This window comes from Crocodylus siamensis, chromosome 3, assembly GCF_052110815.1.
Source record: "Crocodylus siamensis isolate JL-2025a chromosome 3, ASM5211081v1, whole genome shotgun sequence".
Classification (NCBI taxonomy): domain Eukaryota; kingdom Metazoa; phylum Chordata; order Crocodylia; family Crocodylidae; genus Crocodylus; species Crocodylus siamensis.
Genome location: NC_143397.1, coordinates 188,678,314 through 188,697,291, shown reverse-complemented (window position 1 = coordinate 188,697,291; position 18,978 = coordinate 188,678,314). Strand labels below are relative to the sequence as shown.

At 45.2% G+C, this 18,978-nt stretch overlaps 1 protein-coding gene across 1 annotated transcript in view; it reads left to right on the top strand.

The window, feature by feature from the left end:
- Positions 1 to 17,085: 17,085 nt before the first annotated feature.
- Positions 17,086 to 18,978, top strand: part of ATP6V1H (ATPase H+ transporting V1 subunit H) — a 76,399-nt gene continuing 74,506 nt past the window's right edge. Inside the window, exon 1 of the mRNA XM_090039965.1 lies at positions 17,086 to 17,200. The gene's annotated coding sequence lies outside the window, so the exon portion shown is untranslated. The remainder of the gene's footprint in view (positions 17,201 to 18,978) is intronic.

The following is an 18,978-nucleotide window of genomic DNA, read 5'->3' as shown; positions in this document are numbered from 1 at the left end:
TGTGATGACTTGTCTGTTAGAGTTAATAAAGGTTGACAATTAAAAAAAGTTTAAGGACAGATGTTGTAAAATGCTGTATTGAGTTGTAAATTAACATGTTTTAGTGATCAGATTTGTGCTATTGTTTAAGAAATATTTGAAGAAGTATCAGTGGGAAACTCGGTTTAAATAAATGTTTTAAATCGGGGTTTTCTCTAGATGATTTAAATCATGATTTGAATCATCTTGATTTAAATTAATCCACCCTGTTTATTTATTAGTTTTGCTTCCTGAAATAAAGGTGGGAATCACGGTGAGAATAAAGTGAGGAGTATTACACTGTTGCTAATATTCCATTCAAGTAATAATGTCACAGCTGACAATTCAGTTTGTTTTTGTGCTGATGTTATAATTAGAGTTGGGCACAAAACAATTTTCTTGTCCTGAGAAAGTATACAAAACTTAAATGAATAGGGACAAAAAGTCAAACTCTTGATTATTTTCAAGAATGGAAAAATGGACTGTAAAACATTAGTCAGTCAAAACTTTTCATTTGGTTAATTTCAAAATGTTGCTTCAATTTTGACCATTTTGTAATTATTATTTTTTTTTTTGAAGCTGTAAAATTCATCACAAAAAACTCTCTCTCAAGCAGTATTAGTTTGGAAGGGTCAACATTTCTCAAATCATTTGCTGAAAAATTCTCGACTCGCTTTAGTGTAGTGTTATGAGTGAGAAAAAAACTGCTCCTTGATTACATTCCTATTTGTGCATTACATTTCTTCTGAGAGAAAAAACAAAAAAACCCTCCTTTCCCAGATTTCTGAGTTCACCTGAGAAAGATGTTACATAGAAAATCATTGCTACATGCTCTTGTCCTGCCTTCTATTACCATTCAGCAATAATGATGATACTAAATAAGATTTTCCTGCTCATTTGATTTCTATGATCTAGTATTTTACAAGTGTCTGATTATGACTTGAATTGTCTCTATGGTGACTGGGATTCTGAGATAGTCTCCACACACTAGACAGGCCCAAGACAGCTTAGCTTCCATAAACATACAAAGCCAAGTACATTCAGTCCAGCATGGCCAAATCATACTACATTATAGTACCATAATTTCTGGCATCCAACATCCATTTTTTTCTCCCAAAATCAGCTCCCCCAAACTGGGATGCATGTATTAAGCAGGGAAGATGATTTTCTGCTCTGGATAAAAGCACCCTGCTTTGATTCCTGCCCAACAGTGCAGCAGCTCTGTCATTACTGCTAGGAAGTTGAAGGAATCAATTAACTAAATGGCTCATTTTTCACTCCAGTGGTGTTAAAATACATCTCTCCTTCTACTGGTCTTGATGTTCCACTAATCAAGATAACATTTCTTAGGACAATGTTGCTGTCTGCCAGCTGCTCCTGATTTCTCTCTTCCTAGTTAACAGTCCTGGAGACTATTTAGTTCCTTTCAAAATAAACTTAGCTATGGAGATCAGTCCTCAGCAGCATCTAGGGATTCAGCTATAGTTAAGCTGGAAGGGGAGGGTTAATCATCTCAGGATTAAACTCCATCCCTGCTCTATGCAGCTGTAATGCTGGAAAAATAATTTTTTCTTCATTGTGCCTTTCAAAAACAAGGTATATATTGTATCCTAGGGGGTGTTGTATTCTAGAAAATATGGTGTATTAATCAAAATATTTTTCATATTCTTATTAATTTGTAGATCAACTTGAATAGGCATGCTAGTAAAATGTAAACAATAAGTTATATCCTTGGAGCTAAACTGATTCTCAGTGGGGCTGACTTGTCATACTTTTCCCCAAGAAAAGGGGAGACATGCAGAGTAGACCAAGCTGGACCATCACTTCTTACCTGGAGCTGCTCCATCCACTGGCAGAAATCACACAATGCCCCTGCATTTCCTATCTAAGAACCAGTTCCTTCTACTTCAGGTTCCCCTGTCTTACTTCACAAGCTAGGGGAGAGGCTGAAGAAAGTAGGAAGAGATCCTTGGGAAAAACACTGCAGAATAAGATGTCTTTCAGCTTTCAGGAAAGGAAACAGAAATTTTCTATTCCTCCATGTATTTTGCTATTTTCATATCAACTTCATTATTTTAAGTATTGATTTATTTTTATTTTTATGCTTCTGCAACTCTTCCTCTTTTTCTCTCAAATATACAGTCTCTCTTTCTTTCATTTTTATACAATACTTTCAATTTCCCCAATAGTAAAATGTGATCTGATCCTATGGGAGTTGCAGGGGAGGAACTGAAGGTTTATTTATTATAACTTAAAGCAAATTCATTTTTCTTCAATAAACACAGCTTTGTATTTAGGATAATTTATGTCTGTTTCCTTAACTGAAAAAAATGATAGTCCTGGATTCAATTACAAAGAAGTTACAGGGCAGTCAGAAGACTGCCTTGTATGAGGTTCAAAAAATTTGTCGAATTGTTTGTACCAAGTCCTTTGAGGTCAGGAACTTATTTATATAGGAGATAAATGAGTTAAGCCATAGTAATAAGGTAGCTTGGGATAGAGCATCCTTTTTTCCACGTTGCACTGCCAGAGCAGAGACAACACATAGTTACTAGTGTAACTATATAACCTGTACTGCTGTGGAAAAAGGAAAAGAGAACAAGCACATATTTACCAACTCTGCCTCACTGGTCCTTTTTACCCACAAAACCACTCTGTACATTTGGGTGCAGAGAACTACCATGGAGCACATCTGCATGATGAGAGGGGCCACAGGGTGAGATGGTTCCTCCACAAGGTTCAGGCATTTCCTCTATTTTCCCTTTGGGCAGGGAACCAAAGTGGTTTCATGTAACCACTTACACTGTGTGATGCAGAATTTACTCTTTTGGTAAAAAAGAGAGTTTTCTTAGATGCCTTGCCATCAACTTAAAAATGCTCATAAAAACTGATCTTCTACTGCCACACAGATGTTAAAGGACAGACAAAATATACAGAGAGAATAAAGATAGTTCAGGCAGTAAAATCACAATGAGCTTATAGTGAGCCAGATCTTGCTGTCATTAAGCAAAATGTCCACTGAAGACTCCCATGTGTGGTCACAGTTAAAGATATTGTGCATCCAAAGATAGAAGAGATCCCTTTGTGGAAATCTTTGCATCCATAAGTAGGAGGAAACAGAAGGGGCACAATGTTGCCAGGTGTGGCACAACAATCTGTCTTGGGAGAATAGATTAGCTCTTGCGTGTGCATTTGTACATGACACGGAGGTTTAATTCTTCCTAAATTGAAGTCATGGCTTTTTTAAAAATACCACTTCAATTTAGGGCAAATTAAACCCCCATGTCATGTACATCTGTGTCGAAGCCCGATCCTTACCTGCCTCTGCAGTGGTGGGGAGGGGAAAGTGAGCTGCTGGTGGGTAGAGTGGTCCCTGAGCTGTGTGTGGCGGAAAGGAGCTGGTGCTTCCCTCCATGGCAGCAGTGGTCGGCCCCCCAGCTGACACCTGCCCACAGACCCCTGGCTCGGGCCATCCTGGAGAGCACTATCAGCTGCGGGGGGAAACACCAGGCCCCTGTGCAGCTCAGGCAGATAGACAGGCTCGGGAGGGGGGGTTGGAAAAAAAGATCAGGCTCTCCACTTTTTTTTTCTTCTATGGAGTCTGCCTTCCTGGGCTGCTACTGGTCTGCCTGCACGATTTGTCTGCACAGCTCCTGAGCCGCACAGAGCCTGCTGCTTCCCTCTGTGGCTGCAGGGTAGGAAACTAAAGCTCCTTGAGTTGTTTTACTTTGCAGCACCCCAAAGTCATTTGCTGCGTCCCAAAGTCATTTGCTGCTTCCCAAAGTCATTTAAGGCACATTATGCTGTTGAATGTGCTACAGCAGCTGGAATCAATGCATGATACGCCACCGAGTGTGCAAACAGAAATGCCATTAAAGCGGTGCAAAAGGCATTTAAGATGCTTTAAACCCACTTTAAAGTGTGTCTACAAATACCTTGTGGTTTTAGATTTCTGCAATGAGGCAAGTATGGAATCAAGAAACAAATTAGATGGGAAATCCAGAGAGATTCAATAAAGATTAATTGGGAACAGTAGAAGAAATTAAATGTTCAAGTCTTCTCACTCCAAATGTTGCAGCAACTGTACTTCTAGATGTTTGTCCTGTTTTAGTGGGTGAAGTATAGAAATCAGTATGATGTGATTTAGTGTGTAGAGAGGCTTTATGCTTCCTTGCATAGTCAGGTTGGACCACAGTTTTAAAGGTTGCTAGGCACTGAAGATGCAGGTAGGTGCAAGTCCCTGTGCTCCCTCATAACAATAACTGTATTGCATTTACAAAAAAAAGTCACATAAGAACTTTTGATCTGAGCTTGTGGGATTGAAAATAGGTTAAAAGAAAGTACCTGAATCTGTCATTTTCTATGTGCAAAGTGTGCTTATTTTTAAAGAAACTAAATGCATTCATTTTGTCTAGTGTTGGTGGAAGATGCTACCTTCTGCTGAACAGATTCATCAGCAGGAGTAGAGGATTCACAGCACCTTAAGGGAGGCAATCGGCACCATTTAGGCTGCAAAAACACCCGTGATAGGATCACTTAGCAGGCAAAGTACTGCAAAGACAGATACCTACAGATGATTTTTTTTGTCAGTGTGCACTACAGACAGCTTTATGCATAGCTGGCAGGGGTATTTTTGTAACTTGTGTCCTCCAATGATGTGGCTTTATGGCTCAAGAAAAGAACAACCTGAAGCACAGAACTGACAATCAGAACATCAGTTTCTATACAGACTTCCTTTGTGAACTTGGACAAGTCTCTTAATGTCTCTATACCTCTGTTTCTCTCTAAAATAAAGCTAATATTTGTATCTGCTTAACATCTCTGGCTTTCTATTACCTACCTGTGCTATTTTTTTGCCTGTGTAGGAGAAATAACTTGGAAGGACTATCAAAATAAAATATACTTAACAGGTCAGAAAAATAAAAGTTACACCTCTACCAATTACAACATAGACCTGATATTAAGACCCTGAATTTCTGTGAGGATACATTAATTAACACAGAGAAAGCACTGCTATTTTTGGGCCTGATCTAAAGCCCACCGAAGCCAAAGAGCAAGATTACACCTTTACTGAATTAGTATAGGGTAGGAGTGAAGCTTGATACAAGATTTAGAAGCAGCAGAGTTTGAAATACATAATTCTGTCTTTGCTTTTCTAGTCTACAGACACCCCTTTGAAAATGTAATCCTTTTTAACATCATGAAATTATTTCCTCTATAAAGTAAGAAGAGTGCTCTCCCAGTCTCCCAAATGAAGGGATAAGATTTCACTAGGAATGAACTGAGCTTGTTTTTTTACTGTTTCTAAATTTTTTCTAGTGGACAAATTGATTAAGGTTTAGCCATTTTTGGTTTCTATTTTTAATGTTAAGTCTAATTTGTGAATTTCAGAGGTGGACTATATTTTTCTGACCTTTTAAATATGCTTTATTTTGATACTCGTTCCAAATTATTTCTTTTACACAGGCTAAAAACTAGTCCAAGCATGTAATAGAAAGCTAGGAGAGTTACAGAATTTTTAAATGGTCAAATGGCATAATGGAGTATGATTCTGTAATTTACAGAATATAAAAGAAAGAGCGATACATTCTTTTTATTAAAAGAAAGGAAGGAGTGTATAAAAAACCTGTTTGTGATCCAACTGCCAACACTCTTACTACAGATGATGAATCATACACCTTTAGTTTGTCTAGCATTATGCTTGAACTATTTTAAATTTTTATGATTCTGCCGATTTATAACTTTTATCCGTGCCCTCTGGTGTGGTTCATTTTGCTCTTCATTTTTTCAGGCCAACAAAGTAGTCTGTCTACAGCAACTTCAAACAAGTTGTGCTGTCAGGGGTTCCTGTGCAAACAGTGATCTGACCAAGATGATTTGAAAAACTGTTCATAGCTTCTGAGTTTTGAATGACTGGAAAATTTTGAGATGCATCTGGAAACGGAGTCTGGCTGATTCTGACCCTCATCTCAGGTTCAGCGTTGAGAATTTGTTAGCATTATTATTAGGATACTGACTTGCGGTCTCCAAAGTTGATTAAGTTATATGATAGTTTTGATGTCTGTAACTTCATAATTATATGATGCCTGTAACTTCCTGTATTAGGTTCCAACCTTGTACCTAAACACACATGAAACCATTACTTCAGTGAGTGAATCACAGAAATCCCACTGAAGACAAATTTATTCGCACAGCTGATTTGCAGAAATGGAGCTTAATAGAGGAAAAGTGAATAGAGCTTAATTTGCAAAAAAATACAGAAGGGGGTGTGGTGGCAGAGAGGTGAAGGCTGCTCACTGTGGATTTGGAAGAATGCATGCAAACCTTATCTGAATTCATGGTAAAGACCATCCATATGTGTGAATGGGTATCTTACCAAATGGGCTGGGGAGTTAGAAGTAGCTGATTGTGATGGTACTTCTTTATAAACTCATAGGAAATTAGGGTTGGAAGAGACCTTAGGAGGTGATCTAGTCCAACTTCCAGCTCAAAGCAGGATGATCCCCAGCTAGACCATCCCAGACAAGGCTTTGTCTAGCTGGGTCTTAAAAACCTCCAAGGATGGAGAGTCCGCAACCTCTATGGTTAGCCTGTTCCAGTGTTTTACTATCCTCCTGGTGAAAAATTTTTTCCTAATATCTAAATTAAACTTTCATTGCTACAACTTGAGACTGTTGCTCCTTGTTCTGTCATCTGTCACCACTGAGAACAGTCTAGCTCTATCATCTTTCAAACCCTCTTTCTTGGAGTTGAAGGCTGCTATTAAATCCCCTTTCAGTCTTCTCTTTTCTAGACTATATAAGCCTAGTTCCCTAAGTCGTTCCTCATAAGTCATGTCCCCCAGCCCCTTCACCATTTTGATTGGCCCCTGCTGGACTCTCCAATTTGTCCACATCCTTTCTGTAGTGGGAGCTGCCAAAACTGAACACAGTACTCCAGATGTGGCCTCACCAGTGCCAAATGGCAGGAAAAAATAACTTCTTTTGATCTTCTGGCAACACTCCTGCTAATGCAGCCCCATATGTCATTAGCCTTCTTGTTAACAAGGGTACAATGTTGGCTTATATTCAGCTTATTGTCCACTATAATCCCCAGGTCCTTTTCTGCAGAGTGCTGCTCAGCCAGTCAGTCTGCAGCCTGTACCAGTACAGGTGACCCTTGCCATTCGCAGGGGATATGTTCTTGTATCCCCTGCGAATGGCGAAATCTGCAAATAAGGCACTGTGTTCTTAGCTGGGGGTGGGGGCATGGTTCTGGTGATCTCTGGCAGGAGCATGGTGGTGGGAGCCCGCCAGTGGTGGCAGGAGCCCAGTGGCAGCAAGCGCGGAGCTCCGGAGGATCTTCTGTAAGTGTATTTAAAGTGTGGGTTCAGCATTCGCAAACATTTGAAACTGCAAATGCCAAACCCACAAATAGCGATGGTTTCCTGTACATGGGATTGTTCTGTCCTAAGTGCAGGACTTTGCACTTCTCCTTATTGAACCTCATGGCATTTCTTTTGGCCCAATCTTCCAATTTATTAAGGTCACTCTGAATCCTAGCTCTACCCTCCAGCATATCTACTAGTCCTCTCCCCACCAGCTTGGTGTCATCTGGAAACATGCTAAGGGTTCACTCTGTGCCATCCTCCAGGTTGTTGAACAAACCCAGCCAAGGACTGACCCCTAGGGCACTCCACTTGATACTAGCTGCCCACTAGACATTGAACCATTGATTACTACCCTCTGAGCCCAATGATCCAGTCAGTTTTCTATCCACTTTACAGTCCATTCATCCAGCCTGTACTTCCTTAGCTTGCCTGCGGGAATGTTGTAGGAGACCATATCAAAAGCCTTGCTAAAATCAAGGTATACCACATCCACTGGTCTCCCAACATCCACAGAACCAATCATCTCATCATAGAAGGCAATCAGGTTGGTCAGGCATGATTTGCCCTTGATGAATCCATGCTTACTGTTCCTAATCACCAGGGATCTTGGTTTTCTATGATAAAAAATGCAAATTCTCTGATAAAAAACTGCAAATCCTATGATAAAACCCCCAAAATCCATGACTAAAATTAAAGGCCCCTCGCAGCCTCCCTGGCCCTGCTGGTGTCCCTCACTTCCCCCCACAGCCTCCCCAGCCCTGCTGGTATCCCTCTTTGCCCTCACAACAGCCCCCCAGCCCTGCTCATGCCCCTTGCCCCCCAACCACAGCCCCTGCCCCCTTGCTCTGCCAGAGGGGGCCCCCAGCTGTCAGTGGTATGGGACCAGGGATCCAGGTCCACAGCTCCCTGCCCCCAACAGAAGGCAGCTGCAGCAGGAGCATGGAGCCAGCTCCTCTGCTGCTGCTGCCGACTTGGGCAGGGGTGGGCTGGGTCCCAGCAGCCACGCACACTCCCAGGGAGCAAGGGGGACTCTCACCCCCAGATCTGTATGGGGGGGCAGGCTGCAGGCTCAAGCTCCCTCCCTGCTTCCCTCCCATGGGGCCACTGTAGCCCTGCAGGCAAGACCTGGCATGGCTGGGAACAGCGGGGCCACACTGGGATCTGCTTGCCCCTCCACCACATCTCCTGTGTCTGCCGCTGCTCTGAGTGACGGAGCCCTGCACCACTTCCCTCAGTGCAGCCCCATGTGCAGGAGGTGCATTGCTGGGGCAGCGTGGAGAGAGCAGCCACTTGGGAATCCCCACATGGCTCCTCTGTCCCCAGCTGTGCCAGGTCGTGGGGGGGGGAGTAGGGATCTGCCACCCAGGAGTGAGGAGATGGTCCCTGTACAGATATTAGGAGGAAACTGAGCCTGACCTAGGCCTTGCGACTGACTAAAAGCCGCAGGCTCTGCTCTTCCCCCCTCTGCCTCTAGGCAGGGTTGGGGCTTTCCCTCCCTTTTTGCAAACAGCTCTTGCAGGCTGGAACTTGCCAGCTTGCAATGCTCTTTGCAAAAGGGAGATATCTGTGGGTTTCGCTGCTAAAAGAGAAAATCCATGTTTTCTCAGATAAAACCAGGAAATCCATGGTTTTTCCATTTTTCCATGGGAAATGGAAAATCCAAATCCCTGCTAATCACCTTCTCATCCAAGTGATTAGGACTGGATTCCTTCAGGATCTGCTCCATGATTTTTCCAGGGACTGAGATGAGGCTGACTGGTCTGTAGTTCCCTGGATCCCCCTTTTTTCCTTTTCTTAAATATGGGCACTATATTTGCCCCTTTTCAGTCATCTGGGAACTCTCCCAATCACCATGAGTTTTCAGTGAAGGCCAATGGCTCTGCAATCACATCAGCCAACTTCCTCATCACCCTTGGGTGCATCCCATCCAGCCCCATGGACTTGTATATATTCAGCTTTTCTAAACAGTCCTTAACCTGTTCTTTCATCACTGTTGGCTGCTCAGGTCCTCCCCAAACTGTGCTGCCAGGTGCAGTAGTCTGGAAGATGAACTTACCTGTGAAGACTGAGTAAAAAAGACTTTGAGTGCTTCAGCCTTTTCTGCATTCTCTGTCATTAGGTTGCCTCCACCATTCAGTAAGGGGCCCACACTTCTCCTAATTCTCCTATTGCTACTGACATACTTGTAGATACCCTTGTTACCCTTTATATCCCTTGCTAGCTGCAACTACAATTGTTCTTTGGTCTTCCTGACTTCATCCCTGCATGCCTGAGCTGCATGCTTTTTCTGCACAGCAGCCTTGGCCAGGCAGGGCTATGGCTCTGCCTAGCTTTGGTGGTTGCCAGGTGAAGGACCTGGGATTCCTTCCCCTGCCACCCAGCCCCCAGGTTGGGTTGCCATGCATCATGGGCCCAGGGCAAAAATCCCTTCTTCACTCCCTCGCCCCCATCAGGTGGCATACAGGGCTGGGATCAGAGGCTCCTACTGACTCAGGTCAGTGATGGCGGGGAGTGGGGAGGGCGGGGAACGGGCACCAGGCACCCCAGTGCTTGAGCAGAGTAAAAGAGCTCTTCCCAAAGCTAGAGCATAGGTTGGTGACTGCACTTTAAGTTAACCCTTGATGGGATCTGCCACAGACTTTCAATAAAGCGATCTAATAGAAAGCGCTTTACATTAGTACACATCCATCCAGGGTTAGCTTAGAGTGGGATCAGCCATTTTTAAAGTGCTTTATGTGCCATGAATATCTGTTCTGTTACAGCTGCAAAGCACTTTCACTTAAGGGTAGGGTGACCACTTTGTCAAAAGGGAAAGTCAGGACACATACCTGCCTTGCTCCCCTACTCCTGCAGCAGCAGCATACTTGGAGCAGAGCCAAGCCAAGCAGAGCAGGGGGGGATGTGGGCTCCCTGCCCTGTTGCCTTTCCCTTGGGATCCTCATGCGGACCACATGCCTTCTGCCCACCTAGCAGCAGCAGGGGACATAACTCCACAGTGCAGCTTTCACCCCCACTGCTGCCAGGAGGACAGGGGGCACCTTGCTATGGCGGTGCAGCCAGCATGGGGGCTCTGGGGGTAGGGCATGGGAGCTCTGAGCCTGCAGTGGACATCCTGATTCCATCCTGCATGCACAAATCTGGTGGGGGGGCATGTGCCCCCCTATATGTCTTGCCCCTGGATAAGCCACCTGTAGCTCCATGCCATTCCACGCCCTGGCCCCATGCACAGCCCTGGCTGGGCAGAGCTCCCAGCCCCTGCCCATTCCCTCCCACACCATGGGGGCCTCAATTAGCCCCACTTCCTACACCCATCCCCACACATAGGCTTACCTGCAGGGAGCTGGTCTCCTGGCTGCCTGGCTGCATTTCCAGCCATGTGCAGGGTACAGGCACACACATGCACATGGCCAGCCTGCAAGGAGAAACCTGCTGTTTCCTGTGGATCCCTGAATGATGCTGTGAGTCCAGGGCAAATGCTGTCCCAGAGTCATGCAGCCCAGGACTAGGACTTGAGGTTCCCATTGTGGGACTGTCCCATCCAATTAGAGATGGGTGGTCACCCTAAGTAAGGTTAATGTATGTACCTAGCCTTGATTGTTTAATAGGAGGAAGTACTGTTTACTTCCAGGTGAATAGGGCATAATAACACTCAAATGTAATGCTGTGGAGTGAATTAACACATCTATAGATTTAAACATTGCATCTGGCAATCTTGCAACTATACTTGACTTATATATACAGTTAATTAGGAGCTCTTGTAGTTCTTGCCTAGTGAAGAAGTCTCCAACCTCTCTCAATAGGTGCATATGTATCTGATACTAAGGGGCCCAATTAAATCTTGTCTTGAAAATTCTCGTCTTCTGTAATTATTTGTATCCTTCTTTCTCATAAGACCTACAATACTTCCTGTTTCTGCATCCATCATCAGTACAGCACATTTTTCGCTTTAATATAATTTAAAGTAAGTTGTCCCTGCCTCACTAGACCCATTTTACAAATGGAGAAACTGAGGCTCAGAGAGGTTAAAGATCAGTTCAAAAGGGTCTAAAGATTCTAACATGACATTTGAGCATAACTTAGGCATCCAGGTTCAAGATCATGATTTTGACAACCACTACTGCCTAAACGTATATGCATCTAAATTCTGTATGTGCCCCACTTCTTAACTTGAAAGGTTAGCAAATGCTTAGACTTGTGCTTTATACCCACTCAGAACTATCTCTGTCCTGGGAGAGTTAAGAATCTCAGTGCCACACTCACAGTGTTAAAAACATTCTGACCTGTGTTCTTAATTTTTTAGGGGCCCCGTGGGCCAGATACAATGGCCTGACAGGCCACATCTGGCCCGCAGGCTGCATTTTGCCCACCCTAGCATAGGCAATTTCTAACTATACCTGAGAGGATTCAAACCCAGCTCTCCTACATTGCTAGAGAACACCCTAATAACTAAGCCATAAACAATTCTGCCTGGGTCACCCCTCATATTGAAGCTGCATCAATGCATAAAAGAAGTCTCAGATTCATTGGACCAGAGGACAAGTATAAGAGGAGAGCCTCTAGTTTAGTAAAGAGAACATTTACCTGGGATAAGAAAAATCCTAGATTCTGGTCGCTTGTCCTAGGACTGCTTCTGTACTATACATTAAACAGTCATTTCCACTCTGATAGAGCATTCTTTAAGGCCAGCCTGGGTCTTTTTGCTGAGTAGTAGCAAATCCTAGTTTTCTCCATTCTTGTATTTTTTTTTAATTACTGCAAGAGTGATTTCCTCAGTCTGGCTAAATGAAGACTGCTGTCTATAACTCTAAGCATGATAAATAGTGCAACATGGAAATGCTTATATAGAAAAGAACTCTGAAAGGATGTGGGTTGTCTTGCTGCCTTTTAAAAAAATGGTTGCAAATACTAGCTTTATTATTCAATTTCCAGGCAGCTTCAACGCCACTGTGAAAATTATTGTATTATAAAAACATGTGTGTTCATGTTGGTATCACTCACTGAAATCACTTACTTAACTAAATCTGAAATTAATAGAAGGAGAAATTATATTATTTTGTTCCTGAGAGAAACACATAAACTAAAAGTGCAGTAAATTGCAGAAACCAACAGTCACTATTTTGTATGGCAAGTCTCACAAGTAAGATCACCAACAACCTCTTTTTTCCTTACTAGAATACACATAAGCCAAACTGTGGCAAATGCAACTGTTGATCAAAATTCAATGACAATGGATGAGAGCATTGAGGGCTGACACCACAAAATCAGTTAAACATCTTGTTGCCACCTAGCTTCTCTTATGGGCCTTTACACCAAAATTTAGATCCTCAGAATACTGTCTTGGCTGCCATTAAGCCCTAGGAATATCTAAAGTCCCCAGGCTTCCCACATTTCCACTAGTAAAGTTCCCTAATTGCTTAAGTGTCTGCTTCTGAACACACCCAAAATTGCTCAAGTTGTGACAAGTGCTGAGAACTTAGGAGCTATAGGCATACGCTGTGTCTGAATCCACAAGTTATACATTCTACCACTTGTCTTCCCAATCCAGTAGATGTTCTCCTAGCACACTTACCAAATAAGTCCCTACACAAGGCACAGCAACTAGTGGTCCACATTCTTCTTTCCTTCTTACAGTAAAGCTCAGCGCTTGGTACACTCACCTCAGATGTGGGAAACATGACTTCAAATCTTTCTTTTCCCTGTGGAAATTTAAGCCTGTATCCCAAGTGAAGCCAGTCTATGAAGTATTACTGAGCAAGTCTCTTTCAGTGGAGAAGCTTGAGAGAGTCCAGAGAAGAGCCACACGCATGATCAGAGGTCAGGAAAACAGACCTTACGATGACAGGCTGAGAGCCATGGGGCTCTTTAGCCTGGAAAAGCGCAGGCTCAGGGGTGATCTGATGGCCACCTATAAGTTTATCAGGGGTGACCACCAGGATCTGGGGGAACGTTTGTTCGCCAGAGTGCCCCAAGGGATGACGAAGTCAAATGGTTATAAACTACTGCAAGACCGTTTCAGGCTGGACATAAGGAAGAATTTCTTTACTGTCCGAGCCCCCAAGGTCTGGAACAGCCTGCCATTGGAGGTAGTTCAAGCACCTACACTGAACGCCTTCATGAGCAAATTGTATGCTTATCTTGCTGGGATCCTATGACCCCAGCTCACTTCCTGCCCTTTGGGCGGGGGGCTGGACTCGATGATCTTCCGAGGTCCCTTCCAGCCCTAATGTCCAAATAGTCTAGGAAATCTATGAAGTCACTCCTGCTCAAGCCGTATTCAAAGGGAGCTGTGGCAGCTAACATCACGTTTATGAGAAAAGACTTGTAAATCCCAAGGGGTACTTGCCTGTGGCCCACAGTTTAGCTATCTAAGTTCCTGAGAGGGCTAGCTCTTGTGTTCTACCCTTCCCCTCAGCATTTTCTGTTGAATCCTAAACCTGAATACTAGCTTCTGTGAATCCCATCATTAGGTGCCTGATTGTTCCTATGCATTACATGTGGAGCCTAGACACCTAGGTCAGGTACTGACATTACGTTTTTACTGGTATAAGTGATTGGCAACCAGTCTTACCCACAACAGTGGAAGTTCAGCACAAAAAACCAGTCTATACTCATAACAGAACTGAAGTTCAACACACATAGCCTGGTTTAAAAATGGCAGAACCTGGTCTAAGATTGGGCCCTCTTCCTCCCTCCCACCAAAGGGCGGATGTGTGTTCCGTTCACTACTAGTCCAAACTATGCCACTTACAGAAAACCATGTAACTTAGATTTATTCCACCTTGGCCTTATTTAATGTCTGTACCTATCCCTAATGTGAACTGTAAATTCTATCTGAAAAGATCAAGATCAAAAGGGAGTGTTGCCAGCAGATCAAAAAAAGTGATTATTTCCTTCTATTCAGCACTAGTGAGGCCACATCTGAAGTACTGTGTTCAGCTTTGGGCCCCCCACTACAGGAAGGATGTGTACAAATTGGAGAGTCCAGCGGAAGGCAACAAAAATGATGAGGGAGCTGGGGGATGTGACTTTTGAGAAGAGGGTGAGGGAACTGGGCTTATTTAGTCTACATAAGAGTAGACTGAGGGATGGGATTTAATAATAGCAACCTTCAACTACCTGCAGGATGGTTTGAAGGAGGATGGAGCCAGACTGTTCTCAGTGGTGGCAGGTGACAGAACAGGAGCAACTGTCTCAAGTTGCACCAATGGAAGTTTAGGTTAGATATAAGGAAGAACTTTCTCACTAGAAGTGTAGCAAAACGCTGGAACAGGTTACCTGGAGAGGTTGTAGATTCTCCTTGGAGGTTTTTAAGACCTGGCTAGACAAAGCCTTGGCTGAAATGATGTAGCTGGGGATAGTCCTGATTTGAGGTCGCATCCAACCATCATTTTATTCTAAGAGCTCTGGACTCTGTGTCCCTGTAGCAGCACTGGCCACGCCATGCTGCACTGCAGCAGCTGTCTGCAGCTGTCAAGAGGCTTGCGGGGAAAGAAGGGAGTCCCCGTTGTGTAGAAGTGGTGTGCCCCACATACTCCAGGCAAGCAAATTGTGGGGTGGGCCTCATGGTGGGCTGGGGGCTCTGTTCTCCCCCTCTTCCTCCTTCTTCAGCTGCTGCTGTGAGCTGGTGGGAGGGGACTGGGGAGAGGGACCACTTTGGCAGCCTCCTGTGTGGTGTGTGGGAGCCCCCCCTTTCCCGCAGCCAATGTGGGCAGGCTGTGAACCCCTCCCTGCCTCCAGTGAACAGCGAAAATCTGTTTGGTTGGCTCCTGCGCTAACTTACTGCGCTTTGAGTAGAGCATGATAATTTAGAGGGCTTCCACTGGAAGCTTTTGGAACATCTGTACTGAGCCAAAGTTATTTTAAAGGTCAGGACCAGGCCTCTGCTGGGACTTAACGAAAAGCAGGCCAAATTCAGCCTTGGTGTCAGCAGAAAGTTAGTAAGGTGCTGGTTCGCACGTGATTTACAAGATAAACCCAGATGTTTCACACAGGAATCCACAGTGCCAAAAAAATTCTGATCCACTAGGGTCTCTGCAACAAGAAGAATTGCTTTAGTATTTTTCCGTAGTCCAAAAATAAACGAAAGCAAAGAACTGGCATTTTCTGAAGGGGGCCTTGAGTGCAAAAAAGCCCGAGAACTGCTGCTCTGAATGCTCCACTGCTGGGGAGCCCTGTGCCAAGCAGCCAAGCCGGGTACAGAGAGGCAAGGGGAGAAACCCCCCATTTTATTTGTGCTTGCGACTCAACCCGTGGTTCATGTTTCACAAAGTCCTTGGCTGTTGGGCTCTGTGTTTTCAGCCCTTGGTGCCTCACTCCAGCAGCCAATGCTGCCTTTTGTCATTCTTTTTTTTTTTTTAAAGAAATTTTTCATGTTCCAAGCCAAATCAATCAAGCCCATGTTAGAAATATTATTGAAAATGCATTATCAATAGTGTTGTTAGAACAGCACAGCTGTCAGCTCTCCCTTGTGGGAGGGGGAGGTTGGAGGAGAAGCTACTAAGGGCTCTTTGTATTAAGGTATCACTCTCTCTTTGTTCTGCAAATTTACTATCTCTTTGTTACAGTAAAGCATATACTCCTTAGCGTTCTCATGCAGATAAGAGTAAATTGCAATTTTTAATGGTCCTGTCCTTGAGGGCAGAGAAGGTTTGAACTTTTTGTAACCTAAAGTACTTTCTGAGCAGGCGCAATTAGCTAATGCATATAAGCCTATCCGCCCCGCGTACTTAAGTAGTTAATTATAATGCACATGCGACGGATGACGTGACATCATTTCATATATGTTTGTATGAACCGGAAATGAGATGTAAGAGTTCCTACTTCTGCACACGTGCTCAGGAGAGAGGGGATAAAGCCTGCTGAGAAGTGTTCCCCGGGGGCAGAGGGTGGTCTTTTGTCTTCACTCTGACCCTATTTGCAAATATATACCTTTTGTGTTACTAATGGAGTGTGTCTGTGACTGAGAGTTCTTCGCCTCCTGAGAAACGAACCATAGCAATTTCTGCAACACCCAAATCTAAGTCAGTCCAGAATCATACATAGCCTACAACCAGCAAACATCCTCTGCTCCCACCAGGGGCTTCAGATGCTTCCAACAGCTTTTGGCAACATCCTACATGTAGCTTGAAGCCGGGAGGCTTGGGGCTTGGATGCCCCCCGAGTTTTGCCTGCTCTCAGCCACTTGGCTGCGGGAGCAAGCTATGGAGGAGCCTCCCACTTCCCGAAAATGGGCGTTAAGCCCCAACACCTTGGTGGGGACTAAACTGCGCCAGAACAGTTATCCCAGAGAGGGCTTAAGGAAAACTGCCTTTTTGGACCCAGATACATGACATTTCCTCTGCCAGGTGGAGTCTTCCCCTATGTGGAGAATTTAAACCTTTGGGAAAACGTGGGTAAAACCAGGTCTGGGCCCAATTAAAAAGGAAGGGGCAGGGGGGAGAGCTCTTAAACTCGGGGCATTCAGGAAAGAGGCAATGATGTTGTGTGTGGATCGGTGCAGGGGCGCGATGCCGGTTTGCTTTCAGGATCATTTCTCCCCAGAAAACACGTGTTTCCCCCTCACGCAGCGTTCAGCATCAACGAGGGGGCGAAACGAGCACCCTCCCCCACCTTCGCCGGGCCTTGCACGCTGGGGGCGGGGCACGGCCAGGCACAGCCCCGCCCCGCGCTCCGCGTTCTCCCACAGCCCTGGCGCGGATTGGGCCTTGCCGGCCGCCGTCGGGCTTGGTTGTCAGCTGCGCGCTGTCACATGATCCACGCCGTTAGTGTTGCCCCGGCGCGCCGGTCCCGCCAGCATCCTCCTGCCGCCGAGGGGTAAGAGGGGCTGCCGGGGGGGAGCCGTTGGTGCCCCTCCCCCCCAGGGTGCGGACTGCGGCGGGCGGCGGGTTTCACCTTCATCCCGGAGGCAGGGAGGACGCGGCGGGAGGCAGCCGGTCCGGTTCTGGCCCACCCGGCTCCTGCTGCTGCCGGACCCCGGGTCGCTGCGGGTCCGCCCGGGGTTTGGCATCAGCGGCAGGACCGACCCGGTGGGAGGGAGCAGCTGGAGCAGGGACGGAAGGGGTTGGGCGGCTGCCGGCTGCTGCTGGAGGCCCCTGGGCGCTGCACTCGCCCCCGGGGCGGGTGAGGACGGGCTGCGACGCGGAGGTCGGGTCTGCGCCCGGGCCCGCTCCTGGCAGCGCCCCCATTGCCTTGGGGCCGGGGTGTCACGCTTGCTTGGGGTGGGGGCAGAGGTGCCTTGGTGGCAGCGACGTGGGATCCAGCCAGGATGGTGGCATGGGAGTGGGGTGCGTTCCCACCAGAGACCAACTTCTGCTGCTCTCCAGGAGCCCCATGGGGCCCCGTGGAAAGGGACTGTGGGCTGAGTCTGGGCCATACGTTTGACACCCTTGCTTCAGGGTCCATTCTGTGCTTGGAAAGAAACTGCCTCTGGTCCAATAGCATCCCCCAGCTGTCCCACAGGTGGCACCTTCAGTGGCAAACTAGTTCAGAGAGGCATGAGTTTTCATGGGCAACAACATATTTTGTCCAAGAGGGTGTTGAGAAAGTGCAAGGCAGGCCCATGCAGAGAGATCTTGTATTGCCTCTGTATGCACCAGTGAGGAAGCTGGAGGTCATGTGGCCTTGTTAGTGGGGCTTTTTGTGCACTCATATGCTCAGCACCTGGTTCCAGGACAAGCGTGTTCAGAACGACAGGGTATCTTTGTACTTTCTGCTGCAGAGGCATACCTCAAATGAAGCTTATTCTGATATGTCTTAATTCTGTGTTTGGGAATCAATTCTTTAATGTGGCTGTCAGTTCTTTACTGATGTACATGAGACTTGAATACAGGAAACAGAACAGAGAACAAATCTTTAAATAGAACGGGAGGTTCACAGAGTCCAGTGTCTTTTTTTTTTTTTTTTTCCCCCTTCATGCTTTGCTTTTGTTATGTTTAAACAAAGGGGGAAAAATCTTGTTGCTTCATAAATATTTTCTGTTTGGGGATGTTGTGGAATAAACACGAAAGCATGGCTGTTATGGCTTTGGATTGTAGTTGCTTAGATCTTTTTATGCCTAATTATCCACCCTATGTGACTTACCTTTCTAATGTCTGGATTCTCCGGTGCTTGGAAAAGGTTATGAAATAACATATTAACCTGGTGACTTGTGTTGGTGTAGGAAAATCATGTTAGAAAACTTGTAGCTGTGGATGAATGCACTTCTTTTTAAAGCTCTCTTAATCACAAAAGGGGGGGAAATTCTTTAACAAGCCTCAGCTTTTTCACTTTTTTTAAAGACAGAGTTGAAGACTGTCAAATCTGCTTTGCTTCAAATGGACATGTGTATAGCTCTGTTTTTTCACACTTCATGTTTTGTATGGGTCCTTTTTTCAAGTCCTCTGTCAGGAGTGAGAGGTGTATCTTTCACATACATCAGCAACTGAAATTTAAAAGTAAAGCATGATTCTTACTTAGGCCTTTTTGTGGCATCTCAATTTTGGCACCCAATAATGAGCTTTTTTTTCTTTTCAGAAAGATGGAGGGTAGCTGCTCACTAAAATTGGGTGTATTTTAAAATGTCTCCTAAATCTACTTATCTTTTAAATATCTTG